At 43.1% G+C, this 16,434-nt stretch overlaps 1 long non-coding RNA gene across 11 annotated transcripts in view; it reads right to left on the bottom strand.

Moving 5' to 3' along the window:
• LOC123144400 (uncharacterized) overlaps positions 1–10,412 on the bottom strand; it is a 16,399-nt gene extending 5,987 nt beyond the window's left edge. For 2 of the 11 annotated variants that reach the window (XR_006471416.1, XR_006471417.1), the window contains exons 1-4: positions 9,796–10,394; positions 9,112–9,260; positions 7,286–8,377; positions 4,870–6,622 (exon numbers count right to left, since the gene is read on the bottom strand). This is a non-coding gene — a long non-coding RNA (uncharacterized lncRNA). Of the gene's footprint in view, positions 1–4,869; positions 7,004–7,285; positions 8,378–8,863; positions 8,973–9,111; positions 9,261–9,795 lie in introns of all 11 variants that reach the window. The other 9 variants (XR_006471422.1, XR_006471423.1, XR_006471414.1 and 6 more) reach the window with 9 other exon arrangements.
• Between the last annotated feature and the right edge of the window lie 6,022 nt (positions 10,413–16,434).

The raw sequence follows: 16,434 nt of genomic DNA, 5'->3' as shown, positions 1-16,434 counted from the left end.
ATATTGTCTCTCTTCTTAGATCTGAATTTTCTATGACTGACCTAGGACTCCTTCATCATTTCTTAGGCATTGCTGTTGTTCGAGATTCCTCCAGCCTTTTTCTTTCCCAACGCCAGTATATTCTTGATCTTCTTAATCGTGCTGGTATGCTTGACTGTCAATCATCTCGCACTCCTGTCGATACTAGTTTTAAACTTTCGGCTACCGGTGAACCCTTTTCCGATCCTACTCTCTATCGTAGCCTAACAGGTGCTCTCCAATATCTCACCATTACTCGTCCTGAAATCTCTTTTGTTGTTCAACAAGCATGTCTCTATATGCATGATCCCCGGGTTCCTCACTATAATCATGTTAAACGCATTCTTCGGTATTTAAAAGGAACTCTCAATCATGGTCTCCACCTCAATAATTCTTCTCCAAACTCGCTTACCGCATACTCTGATGCAGACTGGGCTGGTTCTCCTGACACTCGAAGGTCCACTTTCGGTTTTTGTGTTTTTCTTGATAACAATTTGATTTCTTGGTCTTCGAAAAGACAGGTTACAGTCTCACGTTCGTCGGCCGAGGCTGAGTATCGCGCTGTGGCATATGCCGTTGCAGATACAATCTGGATTCGGCAGTTACTCTCCGAGCTACACAGGCCTATTGAGCAGGCCACTATTGTCTACTGTGACAACACATCAGCAGTCTACATGACCAGCAATCCTGTTCAACACCGACGCACAAAGCATATTGAGATTGATATTCATTTTGTTCGTGAAAAGGTTGCTCTTGGTCAGGTTCGGGTGCTTCATGTTCCCTCCACGGCTCAGTTTGCTGACATTTTCACCAAGGCACTGCCTACTAAGCCGTTTCAAGATATCTGTTTCAGTCTCAACGTCGTCGAGCCTGCCGTTGATACTGGGGGGGGGGATGTTAGAGTAGTCATTATGGTATACGACTTCTAGTCCAAGTCAGTTTTGTACCCCTACCCCAAGTCGGTTTGTACCATCTTATATACTCTTGTATGCCGCACCAAATCATCAATAAGCAACAGTTTTATTCAGCTTTCACCATGAGCTCGCCGAGGTTGCCATACCTTGCTGCCTTATGGGTCATCATAGTGATGGTGGACAACCAAGCTTCATGGAGGAGCTGAGGTGAATCCCTGACAGGATACTTGGCAGGTTTTATGTGATGCAGGGCAAAAAGGGTGACAACCAAAGCGCGGTAAAAAGGTAAAGGCACACACAAGAGTTCTATGTTTTCGTTTTGTCCATTTTCCTAGTAATAATCAAGCAAGGTGCGTTTCTTCAATTTTTTTCATCTTTTCACTGTCGATTTTTTTTTCTATCCGAGGTGGTACTAAATTTTTGTGGGTCTATCCGCTAGAAAAGCAAAGAAAAGTTTGTCTATAATTTCGTAATTGGCCCGCTCGCGCTCCGGCCCAATGAAGCCAGCCCACTTATTATTGCCCCACAGTTGGGAAGATTTTATTTGTCGCACGGAGCATTAAATAATGGAAGCTTCCCACATGGCGCCTAAAACTGGGCCGACCCGTTTCCCCTTTTTCGTTGTTCTACTATCTATTTTTCATTTTTCTGTTTCTTTCTATTTCTCTTTTATATTTCCTTCCTTATTTCTATTTTTCCTATGAAGTAAAAATTTACAAAAATTTCAGAATTTCAATTTTTGTTCAAATATTTAAAAATTTGTCAGAATTCGAAAATTTTGTTCCTAGTTTGAAAAATGTCCAAAACTTTTTAAAATTCCCATTTTGAAATTTTCTCAACATTCAAGAAATGTTCTCATTTTTTGAAGAATGTTTGTGTTTTTCAAAAATTCAGTGGGATTTTTTAATAAAAAATACATTTTACAAAATGTTCTATTTTTTAAATATTCCTTTTTAGTGAAATGTTCGCAAATCCAAAATAATATTTGCGTCTAAGAAAACATTTTCTAAAATTGTTTTGAATGTTTCCCTTTAGAAAAATCAAAAATTCAGAAATATTTGTGTTTTGATAAAATTTTCATGTTTTCAAAATATTGTTTGTGAATTTAAAAAACTATTAATGTTTCTAATTTTGTTCGTGCTTTTCTAAAAAAAATTGGATTTAAAAAATGTTCGCTTTTTTTGAAAATTGTTCGGGATTTAAGAAATTGTTCACGTTTCCAAGAATATTCACCAATTCATATTTTTTAATGTTCTAAAAAATCAAAATATATTTCTAATCTATCGCTATAGTATTTTCTTAAGTATTCGTGCTGACCATTGGTTAGCGGTACGCGTTTGTTCTATGTTGGTTGAAAGAAATTGTGGGCACGTGCCAATAAAAGAGAGTATGTTGTTTGGTTTTAATTAGAGCAAAATTATGGGCACTTGAGCACTAAAATAATCAAAGAGAATAAACCCTCAAAAGAAGGGACGTTCATGCCTCATGCCTGATTATGCTAATGAAACAAGATTTATGCGCTACAATTAATAATCACCCGGTTACGCCGTCGTAGGATAGAGTGGTCGAAGCAACCGTGTCCCGAAGGTCGCCGCGCAGCCATCAAATGAGGAGGCGGGCACAACCCCAAGATGGAGGCGGACCCAGAGGACAAAAGGCATGAGTTGGGTGCTCCGACCAACCCAACCACTATCAAGATTCCGCGTGTCAAACATGTCCAACGAGAAGGCAATAACTCCTTGCTCTGTCGCTTACCATTGTGGAGACCCTATTTTTGGATGACACATCAATTATCTTTCCCGTTGCTTCTCGCAAAAAAAAAAATCTCTCCCGTTGCAACGCAGTGGCATATGTGCTAGTCAAGGAAAATACTGCTTAGTCTCTACTTTTTACCATTACTTTTCATTCATCTCCCAATTTATCTCTCATTCTTTTTCTTGAATTTTTGGAATGATAATTTTAGTTTTTCTTTGGGATAATTGCATCTATAGTCCTCGTAGTCGCGGGCAACGTCCAACTTGGTCCTGGAACTTGCGTATTGCTTCAATACGGTCCCAGTACAAGAAAATACGTGGTCAATATGGTCCCTGATGTTGAAACAGCAGTCCTGGCTCTACACATTGCATACATATCTCGTATTTCTATAGCTGATGGGCCCATTTGTCTATGGGCCTAGAAATAAAAAGAAAAAGCACGTCGGGCCCATTTGTGTGTGGGCCGAGAAATAAAAAGAAAAAGCACGCCGATAAATTAAAGGAGAAAAGCATGCCGTGGGGATTCCAACCCGGCAAGCTCTGCACTAGCGCTGGGCGAGCAAGCTACCAGGCCAAGTCCACGTTCTTTGCTATTATGGGAATGCATCATCTATTATATGGATATATAGTTGTCTTTTAGAAAAATCGTCAATTTATAAAATGTTCATGAGTTTCTAAAATAAACATTCACCGATTCAAAAACAAAAGTTCATGTATATGAAAAATGTCCATGAATTTTTTTAAATAACAATGTTTGGGAATTTTTAATAAATGTTGACTGATTCAAAAAAATATTCATGCATTCATAAAATGTTCGTCACAAACAAAGAATGTACAGTGTATTCTGCCGGTAAAGCATGTGCTAACCACCACACCAAGCGTGTGTGTGCTATATGTGTGGAGATGCGCTTTCTTATATATGTAGTCTTTTCTATAAGAAATCAATTTAGGTTTTTTTAGTTAAAAGAAATCTATTTAGATTTTTTTTAGAAAAGAAATCTATTTAGGTATACAAAGTCTTTTCTTTTGGGCAGGACGGGCCTGTATTTTTCGTTTTAAAGCTACGGCCCAGCTGTCTCTTTGTGTTCTGTTTCTTTTTTCGTGTTCATTTTTTTAGGGGTCTCCTATTTGGCGCGAGCGACGTGGTGCTTACCCCCGTAAACTCACTACGTACTTTTTTTTGAAATTGCCAATATTTTTTAATTCATGAACATTTATTCAAATCAGTTACAAATTGGGGTGGACATTTTTTGAATTTAAAATTTTTTCACCAAATTGAAAAAATGTTCACCATAATATTGAAGTTGCGAACATTTTCTAATTTCCTGATTTTTTTTACAAATTCGTGAATATTTTTTTAATTCGAGCACATTTTCTGAAATTGCGTACATGTTTTTTAGAACTCATCAACAACTTTTTTTTTGCATAGCCGAAATTTTTTTGAAATTTGGAAACATTTTTTGTTTGTGACGAACATGTTTTGGATTCATGATTTTTTTTTGAATCTGTGAAAATTTTATAAAAATTTGGAAAACTTTTTTAGTTCCCAAACATTGGTTTGAATATATTTTTAAATATCATGGACATTTTTTCTTGACACGAACTGTTATTTTTTTAATCATGAACATTCTTTGAATCAATGAATATATTTTAAATAAACTATTGAACATTTTATAGATTTACGATTTTTTTAAGACAACGGTATGAATATAATAGAGGATGCATCCCGATGTTAAACAACAACACGGACTTGGCTTGGTGGCTAGCTAGCCTAGCGATTGTCCGAGCATGCGGGTTCAAATCCCCACCCGCGTGTTTTTCCTTTTGTTTCTTGGCCCACAGACAAATGGACCCATCAGCTATAGAAATATGACATATGTATGTAATGTGTAGATTCTAAAAAAACATATGCAATGTGTAGAGCCAGGACTGCTGTTTCAACCTCTGAGACTGTATTGAGCACGTATTTTCTTGTATCGGGACCATATTGAAGCAATACGCAAGTTCCAGGACCAAGTTAAAACTATAGATGCAATTATCTTGTTTTTCTTTCTTTAGGTTGAAAAAAAAAATTGAACAAGCAAAAGAAGGAAACAGTACACAGAAACAATATGTAAAAAAGAAACATTACGAACGAAACAGTCATACGTGCGAGGGCAGAACTAGTTATCTCTACTACTTACTAGGGGTTGGGGCGCCACCTGGTGGTGCCTCTTGAGAGGAATCTGGGCGGTGCCAGGTTGAAAGCGCCCATTCCACTTACTTTCACGACCAATTTCGGAAGAGCTAAATAAATGACGCTTAAATACAAGGAGATTAGGGCATCTGAAACACAAAACACTGGAAGGCATGAGGTGGAACAAGAAAGATAGAGAGTTCACACATACTCATTATCTAATGAATCGGTATATGTTGCAAGTTTCTGCAGTGGTAAGAATTCAACATTCAACCAGAAAGACAAAGAGAGCTCAGACATACTCATTATCTAATGAATAAGTATATGTTGAAGTTTCTACAGTGGTAAGAATTCAACATTCAATTGTGACATGAAGTGCTACACCAAAACAATAAGAGCACAACGACGGAAAGTTTAAAGGGTATTCAAGCTGAATGCTCAAATTAAAATCACCATGAAATGTGAGGAAAATGCCACCCGGTTCTATGTGGATTCTGCGACATGTCTTGCAAGTAACCATACCATTCAATAAGCCAGAAATTTTGTAGACATCAAGTGGAGTCAAAAAGTGCTTTCAATGCTAACCGTCGGAGGAAGACAGTATTCAGCATGTCTCCTAAGAACATAGAAACCATCGCAGGTACTTGTATCCGAGGTTGCTATTGTCCTGCAGAAGGAATGTATGATGACTTTCTCGAGTTCTTGTGGTTTAGGACCCAAGCTTGTGAGCTCACCTTACTAATTAAGGGGGTTCAAACGGGATAATTAATGAACGTACATGTAAACAGAAATATGGAACATTACTAACAAAGAAGACTGCTACATGAAACAGAACTAAACAGGACCACCGGACCATCTCGTAGAACATCTGACACAGCTTGCGACAATAATCAGGTTAACTCAAATAATCAGGTGAACCTGCAAAACGCAAAGGTACATGCATTCAAATATTAGTGAGAAAACACGTACGAATATGTAAGTGCTAAATATTAAAAGGCTTACATTACCGATATCACATATTCTAATTCTTTTTGTCAAATGGTGACGTATCAAGAATCCCATACTCCAAATGTCCATCGTACTGATATTATATGTGAAGAAATGTACACATAAAAGGACAAGGCTTTGTTACGAGGTATCTACCATTATGTTTCAGAAGAGTGTCATGTTGTAGCCCTCATTTTGAAGCTTTGCCTCAATAGTCTCAGACAATAAAGAAGGGTATTATGAATATTATGAGTAAGTCCTTTAGAATATCAACCACTACTGTGGGAACTGATGTGCAGATAATGGAATAGAAAGCAGTACTCTAATCTATCAGCACAAGAGTTACATAATATGTAGTGTGCCTAAATCAATTCATTAAGAACTTAATTAGACCAGCGTACATTACAAGAGGTCCAAAAAGGCCAAAAGGGAGTGTGGGATGATGCTTCCGTATATTCATACATTTGGATAGTCAAATTGTAGGTGACAAGTAACAAAGGTAACACAGATATACTTAGCTTACATCATATGAGAAACACACAGAGGAGGAATACATACCAGAAGAGCATTAACACAAAGAAAGCATTATGGTAGAAGTTATAGAGAATCATGTATGTCATAGACCGATGGTTCCAGTGCTTGTGCACAAGAAGCGATCTATTAAAAAAAACTGCCCCATAACAAATCTGAGGCCATCACTACTTGACAACCTTCTTGACCACATATACCAAAACTAACATCAACCATTTGTATCACTGAAATATAATTTGCCCCTGCAAATAGAAAACAAGATCATAAAAAACCAAACTGTCAAGACGAACATGGGAAGATGCCAAATAGTGGAGAAAATAGTTAGCCATGTCTCCAAAAAGAAAGGCGACAGTAAAACTGACAAGTTCAATGTACATCAAAAACTTATATTGGCATAATTCTGCAGTATTGTTTGTTTGATCTTCAATTGTCAGAAATGACTTGTGCCTCTGTACTAATTGTAATGTTCAACAGATAGGGAGCTTATTATTGTATAAAGCCTTATCAGTATATAACTGGATTGCACACACACAGAAATGCAATGCACATCATGTGATTCCACTCCTTCCTCTTAGTCCAGCCCCCTCGTTTCCATCACTCTCTCTCAAATACACATGTCCTCCCTTGAGGGGAAAACATAAATTAGTATGAAAACCATAGATATGGGAAGGAAAAGGAACAAAACATGTATATGGAATTTTGAAGCCATGCCATCGTAGACCTGCTTCTAACTATAGTGCTATGTGTACAATTATTTTCTTATAAAGAACAAGCCCACAAAAACTACAATATCATTGAATGTATTGTATTTGGAGAACCATAATCAACAGATCTAGAAGAAAGCCTTTTCGCACCGGTATTTGGAGACAATGTCGAGAATGAAGAGCTGGTATCAAAGAGCATACCTCACATGTCGGCCGCCGCAGCAGGCGCCTGCTTGAGGTGGTCCAGGAGCCCACCGCCACCAAGGCTGAGCTAATCGGCATTGGCAGGGATGACATGGTCAAGCTGCAGTGAGCGTGCCGCCTTTCAAGAATAATGCATTTTCTTAAGAATGGATCTAACAAAACATGCTACACCCAATTATGCCGGTGCACATGAGTTGCACCCAGATCAACCGCATGCTTATCATAAGGGATTTAAGGCCGTTTCTTCCTTGAGAAAATATCATTCTTTCCAAATAAATATACCATACTTTGAAGAATGTCAATGCATTATATATCAAGTTCATGTTTTCTCGAAATTGTATGAGTTGAGGGTTCATAATATGTACTAGTGGGCAAGGGCGCTCCGCCGCGCCAGGAAGTTACCCAGATGTTTGCTTGGCTTTTTTTGAAAGGGAAGGTTGTTTGGTTGCCTATATATTATTTCAGTTCTATAAAAAGTATTTAGTTGTCCATAACTTTAATGATCTGGTTTATTTAACAAATGTGGCATATTCTTAGATAGAAAACATGGCACATTGATAGGTGAACAACACCACAATAGTTCATTTTTACAGAGCAAAATATACGATATCCACTGTCATTGTCGGAAACAAATGTTCACTGCCATTGTCTTAAAGAGAAGTTCTCAGATGAAACTAAAATTATAATAGTATATGCCTAATTTAGCAAGTTACCAGCATGTTAGGCAGCTTTTGAACTGAATGCTTGCTCACAAGAAGTACTACAGTTTGTAAAATTCAGCCATTTCTGCATTACTATACCCTTGAAAACAGAAACCGGAGAAATTTTTGCAACATGAATGTGTACAATTAGTCTTAAACAAAGAACAGGCATAATCTTCACAAGGTCCAGCGTGGTAAACCATGACTACAGTTCTCAAATAAGACGTCGCGATATCATCACCGACTTGTTGTTCCAGCCATACATTAGAAATTCCATCCATTAGCATTTGACAACATGACTCAACGATTACCTTACCTCATCAAATCATCGTGACACCTTGCATCCTACATGGTCAAGTAGTACACCTTCCGATGGCAATAACAAATTCTGGATAAGATTAAGGAAAAATTAGCATGCTGATCTTTTCCAGAAAATAAATAAAATATGATTCCTTGGCCTTCAAAGAAAATAGAAATCATTTTTCATAATTCCAATATGAAACGACTTTATTTGTAGAAGTAAGCAAGGCAAGCAACTCAGCCAAATGGATGTGGTATATACATGAATACATACGTAGCAAAAGGAAATCATATATGCATGGGACATGGGCACAACACAAAAATTCTTTATGCATATTTCACATACATAACTAGAGTTAATGATCATCTCATGCAAAAATAGACACTAATTAATTAAATCAATTCATCCAACATTATACTGCTAGTCTGATACAACTTGTACCGAGGATTATTATAAGAGAGCACTTCTAGAATTATGCAGATATAAACTGTTTGACATTTATGTCAACAAACTACAAACCTCCATGCATGTTGTCTGGTCAAGTTCTAACGGGATGACTGTAAAACGATTTACCTTCAAACTATATTGACAGAAAAATATATCAGACTCAGCTTAATCTTTGAACTCGTGTAATTATTACTCTGTCATTTGCAAAAACAGTTCATCTGGTTATATTTAGTACCTACAGAAGCAAGCATAGAAATGTTTATCCTCACAAACAAAGAATAAGAATACTTGTGTAAGACTAATACTGTAACCGGTTATCAAGAAAACTAAACAATAGAAGAAAAATAAAATAAAGGATGGAAGATTGGACCTACCTGACTAAGAATGCCACAGGATACAGTAGGAATTCCTTCTTTACGGCTGGCTCCCATAGAATTTCCAGAGAATGCATATTGACCAAGCTCATGCAGTCCTCGATAGAGCAAAAATCCAGGGACAACCTTCATAACTAATATCCAACCACCTGAGTAGAAAATACAAACCTTGTTATCTGTAGTCATAACATGTAAATTTAATAGTAGATTACTGCTAAGTTAGCAGCTTACAGTGAAAAGTTCTATCCTACAGAAAAGGGAAAAGAAATGCCACCTGTAAGCCAGAGCCAAATATATAGATGGCCAATCATTGCAGCAGCAGAATAAGCGAAAATCTTCTCTTTAAGAAGGAATCTTGACTCAAGATGTTAGAGGTTTAAGTCACTGATTGTGGCTATCTTAACAGATGAAACGAAAGATGCCACAAAAAGGCAAAAAACCAATCTGTAAAAGTATGTAGATGAGGAAAAAATATGCCATAGTAATTGACTCTGAAGATCAATTTGGATTTTGGAGTACATATATTTGCTTTCCACAAAATAGAAGCTCAGTGAAATATCTAAATTGTACATATATTTGGATTTTGAATATCAGTTAGTTCTTTCAAAAATACTCAGTGAAACAAAGAACTCCAAGCTGCATCACACAAGAGAGAAGGGTGCTTCTTTCCACTCCTGAAAATACCTGCAGGTGATGGCGCGCACGGCGAGCAGCATCTCGTCGGGGCTGGCGACCTCGGCGCCGGCCAGCCACACGACGCGGCAGACTCGACGGGGAAGTAGCCCCCGGCGTCCTCCGTGCAGAACGAGAGCGCCTCGCAGAGCTCCGCGAGTGACGCGAGCAGCACGCCTCCCCTTGCGCCCTCCGAGGCGACGACCGCCACCATCCAACGGAACTTGCCGCCCCCGGGCCCCCCATCCCCGTCCCAGTCCCTACAAAAAGGAGCACGGCGGCAGGGCGTCTCTTCAGTCCACGCTATCCTTCTGCGTCGAGGATAAACACGATGCTGCAGAGAGGAAGAGTAGGCGGGCAGCGGGGCATAGGAGACGGCGGAGGGAATGGGGATTTTTTCCTTTCTTTCCGATGAACCCTAGCCTAGATAGCTTGCTCACGGGGACGACTGCAGCGGCGAGACGGCGGAAGATAGGAGGAGGAGGAGGGGCGGCGGCGAGGTGGCGGCTCACGTACCGGGAAGGAGAGGCGACACCGCTGGATAGAGGGGGTGGGGTGGCGGCGCAGGAGAAGAGGACGAGGCGGACGGCAGAGAAGGGGCTGAAGGCGATTTTCTCCTCCTGTCTTTTTCTTAGAATAAAAAGCAAACGATGTGGTGGGCCTGATAAATCCTTTTTCTGTCTCATACCGTTGCCGACGTGGATATCACCAGCGGTCGCCCCTCTCGCGTAGCTGAATGGTTTTAATCTCTACTATTTAAAAAAACCCCAAAATCTTCAAAGTGCACGCACACTTTTTGAAAAAACGAGCGACCGAGTATCACACACATGCATGTGTTATTTTTTTTCTGCTAGTGCATGTGGCTATTAGCGTTAAATGTGTTCACACTGGTTAGTTCGGTTTGAAAGAAACAACTCCATGTGCATTTATTTTGGCTTTTTGAAATTTTAAAAAGCCATATCTTTCAAACCGTGCGTCGGAATTGAGATCCGTCTTCATCGTTGGATTCTTCGTGACGAGATCTTTAAAACTAGATCCCGCATGGGTATGTTTCGACGAAATGTTTTTATGCCAACTTTAGTGCTACATGGTGCAACTTTAGTACTGCATTGTGCAACTTTAGTACTACAAGTTGCTTTTTTTTCAAAACTAGTTTTTGGAGCTGCATAATCTAGCTTCATATGAGGTTGCAACCTAGCACCATGAAAACTTGATGTGCAACTAGTCTACAGCCCCGACCAACTATCTAATAGTCGATGTGCAACCCTTGTCCCTACTCGTGGATGTGCAGTTTTTTTTACAGTTGACACACCCCTTCCCCACCTTCCGTACCAGCGATATGCGCAACTTAGTCTGTTGTTCGAGCCAACTTTCTATTACTCGATGTGCAACTCTTTCCCCTCCCTAGTTGTGGATATGTAGTTTCAGTTGGCAGAGGCAACAAATGAAGTTGTACAAAGTCTGTTAGGCAGTTGGCCGGAGCAACATATGAAGTTGCACATCTCATAGGCAGGGATAGTTCGATGATGAAAATTCCACATTCATGAGGGTAGTGAAAAGTTACATATTCTTGAGGGTAGTGAAACCAGAGGGATGGTTTGGACCGAGTGCTAGTAGGAAAATTACACATTCATGGTATATGAGGGAAAGTTGCACATCACTGGTAGACAGTTGGCCATGGCAGTATCCGAAGTTGCACATCCACTGCTAGACAGTTGAACGATGCAGCAAATAGTGAAAGCACAACCACGGGTTGGGGGGAGTTGCACATCAACTACTAGGCAGTTGGCCTGAGCAACACACGAATTTGCACATCTCACTAGAAGAAGGTAGTTTGGGGGTGGAGGTGCCATCAGTGAAAACTACACATCCACGGGTAGGCGAAAAGTTGCACATCCACTGTCAGGTAGTTGCACATCGACTGCTAGCCAGTTGCACAAAACGGAGGCTAAGGTGCACACACAAAATTTCGTCGAAACATACCCAAGCAGGATCTAGTTTCGAAGGCACGTCGAAAAAGTTCAACGGTGAAAACGGATCTTAATTTTAATGTGGGATTTGAAAGTTATGGGTTTTAAAATTTTGAAAGCCCGAAATAAGTGCGTTCACTCTATTCACGTGGGTGGTTTGCAATTATATTTTATTTTTTCACACGTGTTTGTTTTTCCTAATATAAATTTAGAGGACAAATTATTTCTATTTATAGATTATTAAAGGGACTACAGACAAGAAATTTTCTTTTTTGGTCGGCTGCTCCGAAACGCTAGGGAGCAGCCGGCCGCTCCCTAGACCCGTCCCTTAAAAAACACATAAGGTTTCCATTTCACCTTTCTTTCCACCACCCCTTCATCCAACCTTCCATGTATATGATAATCAATCACCTTAATTTACTTACCTTTTGAATCAATTCCACTTTAATTTATTTATCAAATTTCTAATCAAAATATAAGGTAATTCACGGGCAGAATTTGATAAACATTTATACACAATCGCATTATTATTGACAGTTAAATCACAAGTTAACGTACTAGAATATTTATATCATGTTGCAACGCACGAATATTGTTCTAGTAGAAAAAAAACAACAAAACAGGTAACTGAACGATTTAACCATGAATGGGCCTAATAGATGCAGCCCACGAACGTACACTGTAGGCGCCATAAAGTGAAACTTGCGCTGGAATGCGTCGATTAGGACCTCCCATAACCCAACGAGAACATACTCAACTCTTAGACTACCCACAGTGGGAGTAATATATGTGGTAACATCACACATCTCTAGGCAAAACAGATGATGTGGTGAGTAATTAATGAGGAAATAGAGCATGTGGTAACATAGCTAGTTACTGTAACATCACACATAAGGCTCGTCATAGTGGGGAGTAACTTATACTAGTGTCATGCATATGACACTAGTCTAAGTTACTACCTCCATAGTGCAAAGTAGTATAGTAGTAGGATCATAGATAACTTCATTTATTAGCTTGTAAACATATGCTTTCTCGGAAAGCGCTATGTTACACTAACATATTATGTTACTTTAAACACCTCTCTCCTCATTAACTACATGCCATATAAGCAAAATTTTCTTGGAGTGCGCTATGTTATTATCTAAGTTACTCCCACTATGACTAGCCTAACAAGATAAGATGACTCTATAACTTAATAAATGAAGTGTTGCATGACATCACACATATATTACTCCCCATTATAGAGATAGTAACATAGACTACTAACATATGCATATTACTAGTCTAAATTATTATCATTATGACTAGTCTTAAAAAAACAAGAACAGACCCAGCCAAAATAGAAAACTACTCACACACGTAGTAAAACAGAAAACCAAACGATGTACTACGTCAGGATAAACCAGTCGTAAATCGTAACTGCCGATTTTATACATGCTGACGTCAATCTTGTCCGAGTCAAAAAAAAATATCCCCTAGCCACGGTAGTCAGCGGCGGGGCGAGGAGGCGAGGCAAGGCGAGGCGACGGGGCAGAGTGCTTCAAGGCGCAGCGGCGATCAGACGAATCCCCAATCTCAACCCCAGCCTCCCCGTCCCCAAGGTTTTCCCTGCTTCCTCCTTTTGTTCGCGCTTGCTGATCCCCTGTGCTCCTGAAAATTTTCTGTCGTTGTCCATGGGGGGACTATTTTCTCGACTATCTAATAAATCTCCTTTTTTCCCGTTATTTTCTCCGCGGTTTGACTGGTTAGTTGTGATGCAGTGACAATGGATTGCTTTCTCTTTGGGTGATGGCGTCGGAGGACGAGACTATCTCGGCCGCCGACATGGCTGAGGATGCTGCCGAGAGGGCGAGGAGCTTGATCCTCGCGTTCCAAAGGCATGTGGAAGCACACAGTATTAGAGCATCTCCAGCCGCGCCCCCAACAGGCCCTCCCCAGGCGTTTTTGCCACGCCGGCGCCCAAAAAACGGCCCAGTCGCGTCCCTAGTAGCCCGTTTTTCACCGGCTCGGTCCGAAACTGGTGCCGGCGAACCCGAGCCGAACCCGGCGTGCTGGGGGCGCCTGGGGGCGCCGGCACAAGCGAAAAGGGGCGTGGGTCCGCCCTGTCGGCGAGTCGAGCGCCTCTTCCCGCCGTTTCTTCCCGCTTTTCCCCCACTTCCCTCCCATTCTCTCCATTCCTCCCGCCAATCTCCCTCCCGCTCGCCTCCCAGCCGGCCGCCATGCCACCGAAGAAGTACGTCGTCCCCCGCGCCGCGGCAACCGCGACCGCCTCCGTCGCCCAGCCGAAGCAGAGGAAGCCGAGGGCGCCGCTGTCCAAGCCACCAGGCATGACAAACGCCGAGTGGAGAGCGGAAGTTCAGCGACGGGAGGCTGTCACCGCCAACCGGCGGAACAGGGCAATCACCAAGAAGGCTCGTGACAACGCGGCGCGTGCGGCTGCGGTTTCGGCGGACCAAGCCGAGGCCGAGGCGACTCGCGTGGGGATGAGGAATCCACCCGGCAGCCACGCCCAGTACGCGCCCTGGGGCCAGCAAGGCGTCGGCTCTCCGTCGCCGCAGCCATGGGGATGCACGCCATCGCCGGGCTACGCCGACGGGGACGCGCACGGTGGGTTCAACCCCAACGTCACCTTCCCCCATGGACACCCGGCCCAGCGCACGCCCTCGCCCGCCTTCGCCGGCGTGCAATACCCTCCATACAACTACTCGCCGCCCGCCTACACGTCCTCCCCGACGCCCCCTCTCCGCCGTGGCGTGCTGCCCTTCTCGCACCTCGGCGACACCGACGAGACGGAGGCCGACATGGACGACATCATCGTGGCAGGCTCGGCCGCGGCCGCCGCGTCTCCCGGGTTCGTCACCCCGGACGACACGGTGGATCTCAACGGCGGCATGGACGGCGAGCTCGGCTACGTCTACGGCGAGGAGGAGCCGGAGGAGCAGGAGGAGGAGGACGAAGAGGAGGAGGAGGAGGAGCCGGCGACTGTTCCGGCGAGGAGGCACAAGAAGAAGAAGCGGGCGGCCAGGTCCGCGAGCCGCGCATCAAGTGGGCGTCCAAGGAGCAGGAATGCCTCGCCGAAGCATGGAAAGTCGTCTGCCTCGACCCGACCACCGGCACGAACCAGAGCATCGAGACGTACTGGGAGCGCATCAAGGCCGAGTTCGACGAGCGCAAGCTCGTCGACCCCATACTTTAAAGGCGTCTACATGCAGCGCAGGGCGAAGGCGATGGCGAACCATTGGGGGCTCATCCAGGGGGAGTGCAACAAATGGCATGGGATCGTCGAGGAGGTCGCGGCTCGCCCGGAGAGCGGCGCCAGCGTTGAGGATCAGGTATGGCACGCCGGCTCCCGCTTCTCTTCGCCGTGTGCGCCCGCCAACTGTTTGTTCATCCGCGCAGTTGCTGCGCATGTTCGCCATGTATCGGCAGGGCAACAGCGACGCCGAATTCGAGTACCTCCATGTTTACAAGCGCATTGACAAGTGCGAGAAGTGGGCGGAAGTCCGGCACACCCTCGACAAGGCCAAGGAGACCTATAAGCCGGACGCGCCGACGCCGGGCGCGTCAGAAGGGCGGTCGGACGGTAACAAAGGTGCCAAGAAGGGGAAACACGCCAACGCGGCTACCGCTCGAGTGCAGGAGTCCATCGAGCATTGCCTCGCCGACGCACAGGCCCGAGCCGCCCTACATGAAGAGAAGACCGAGGCACGGTGGTCGGCGTTGATGTCAAGCAGCGCCGTCAAGCTCGACCTACTCCGGACCAACATCGCCGCAAAGAAGAGAAACACCGACCTGGCTTTCCTGCTGGGCGTGGCGGACATGCTCCAGAGCAACGACGAGGCGGTCAAGGCGTGGTACTTGGCGGAGCGTGGCCTCATCCTGAACCATCTTCCCTCGACGACGACGACGACGCCCACGCCAACGCCGCCGCCAAGCTCGAGCGATGATGCCGCCGCGACTCCCCGCAGCACAGAAGCCATGCCGACGCCGCCAAGTACAGAGACCCCGCCAAGCCCGCGCATGCCGACTCCGCCGACGCCGGAGGCCGACCTCGCCGTCTGATGCGCACGCGGCGTCCTTTCTTTTTTTTGTACGCCAAACTTTTCAATCGATCGCCGAACTGTGGCCGCTTGATCGCCGGATTTGTGGCGTCTATTTTGTGAGCGGCCAAGACTGTGGTATGTTTGTACTTTCACTCCTTTCTAATAAAATGTGGTCGCTGGCCCTTCGAAGAAATTACTATGGTGGTCGCCCTCGCTGGTGGGCGGGTAGGAGCCATGACTACCTCATTGGTGAGCATTTTTTTTGTAGTTCTACAAGTTGACATTGAGTTGTTTAATGTCATCTATGTGTATGCATTATCATCCTATATGAATCAACCTATAAAAAGTCACCACCTTATAGTTCAGCTTTGCTTAAACTCTTAAATTAACTATGATTGTCAGTTTGTCACTCTTAAAGTTACAAGAGACGGTTCACTTAATGGACTATTGTTGAGTCATCATATCACCTAACTTCTAAGGTACAACGAACATCTAAATAATCATTCTTTTATATTATCTGTTCATGGACATTGACCTCGTTTTTATTCACTTATTACTTGTGGAATCTGGTGCTTCATGGTTTCATAGACATTGGGCTTAAAATCGTTGTGACAAGTATATTCGAAGGTTAAATTTTG

The sequence above is a fragment of the Triticum aestivum genome, chromosome 6D, assembly GCF_018294505.1.
Source record: "Triticum aestivum cultivar Chinese Spring chromosome 6D, IWGSC CS RefSeq v2.1, whole genome shotgun sequence".
Taxonomy (NCBI): Eukaryota; Viridiplantae; Streptophyta; class Magnoliopsida; order Poales; family Poaceae; genus Triticum; species Triticum aestivum.
This window is presented reverse-complemented; position numbering and strand designations above follow the sequence as displayed.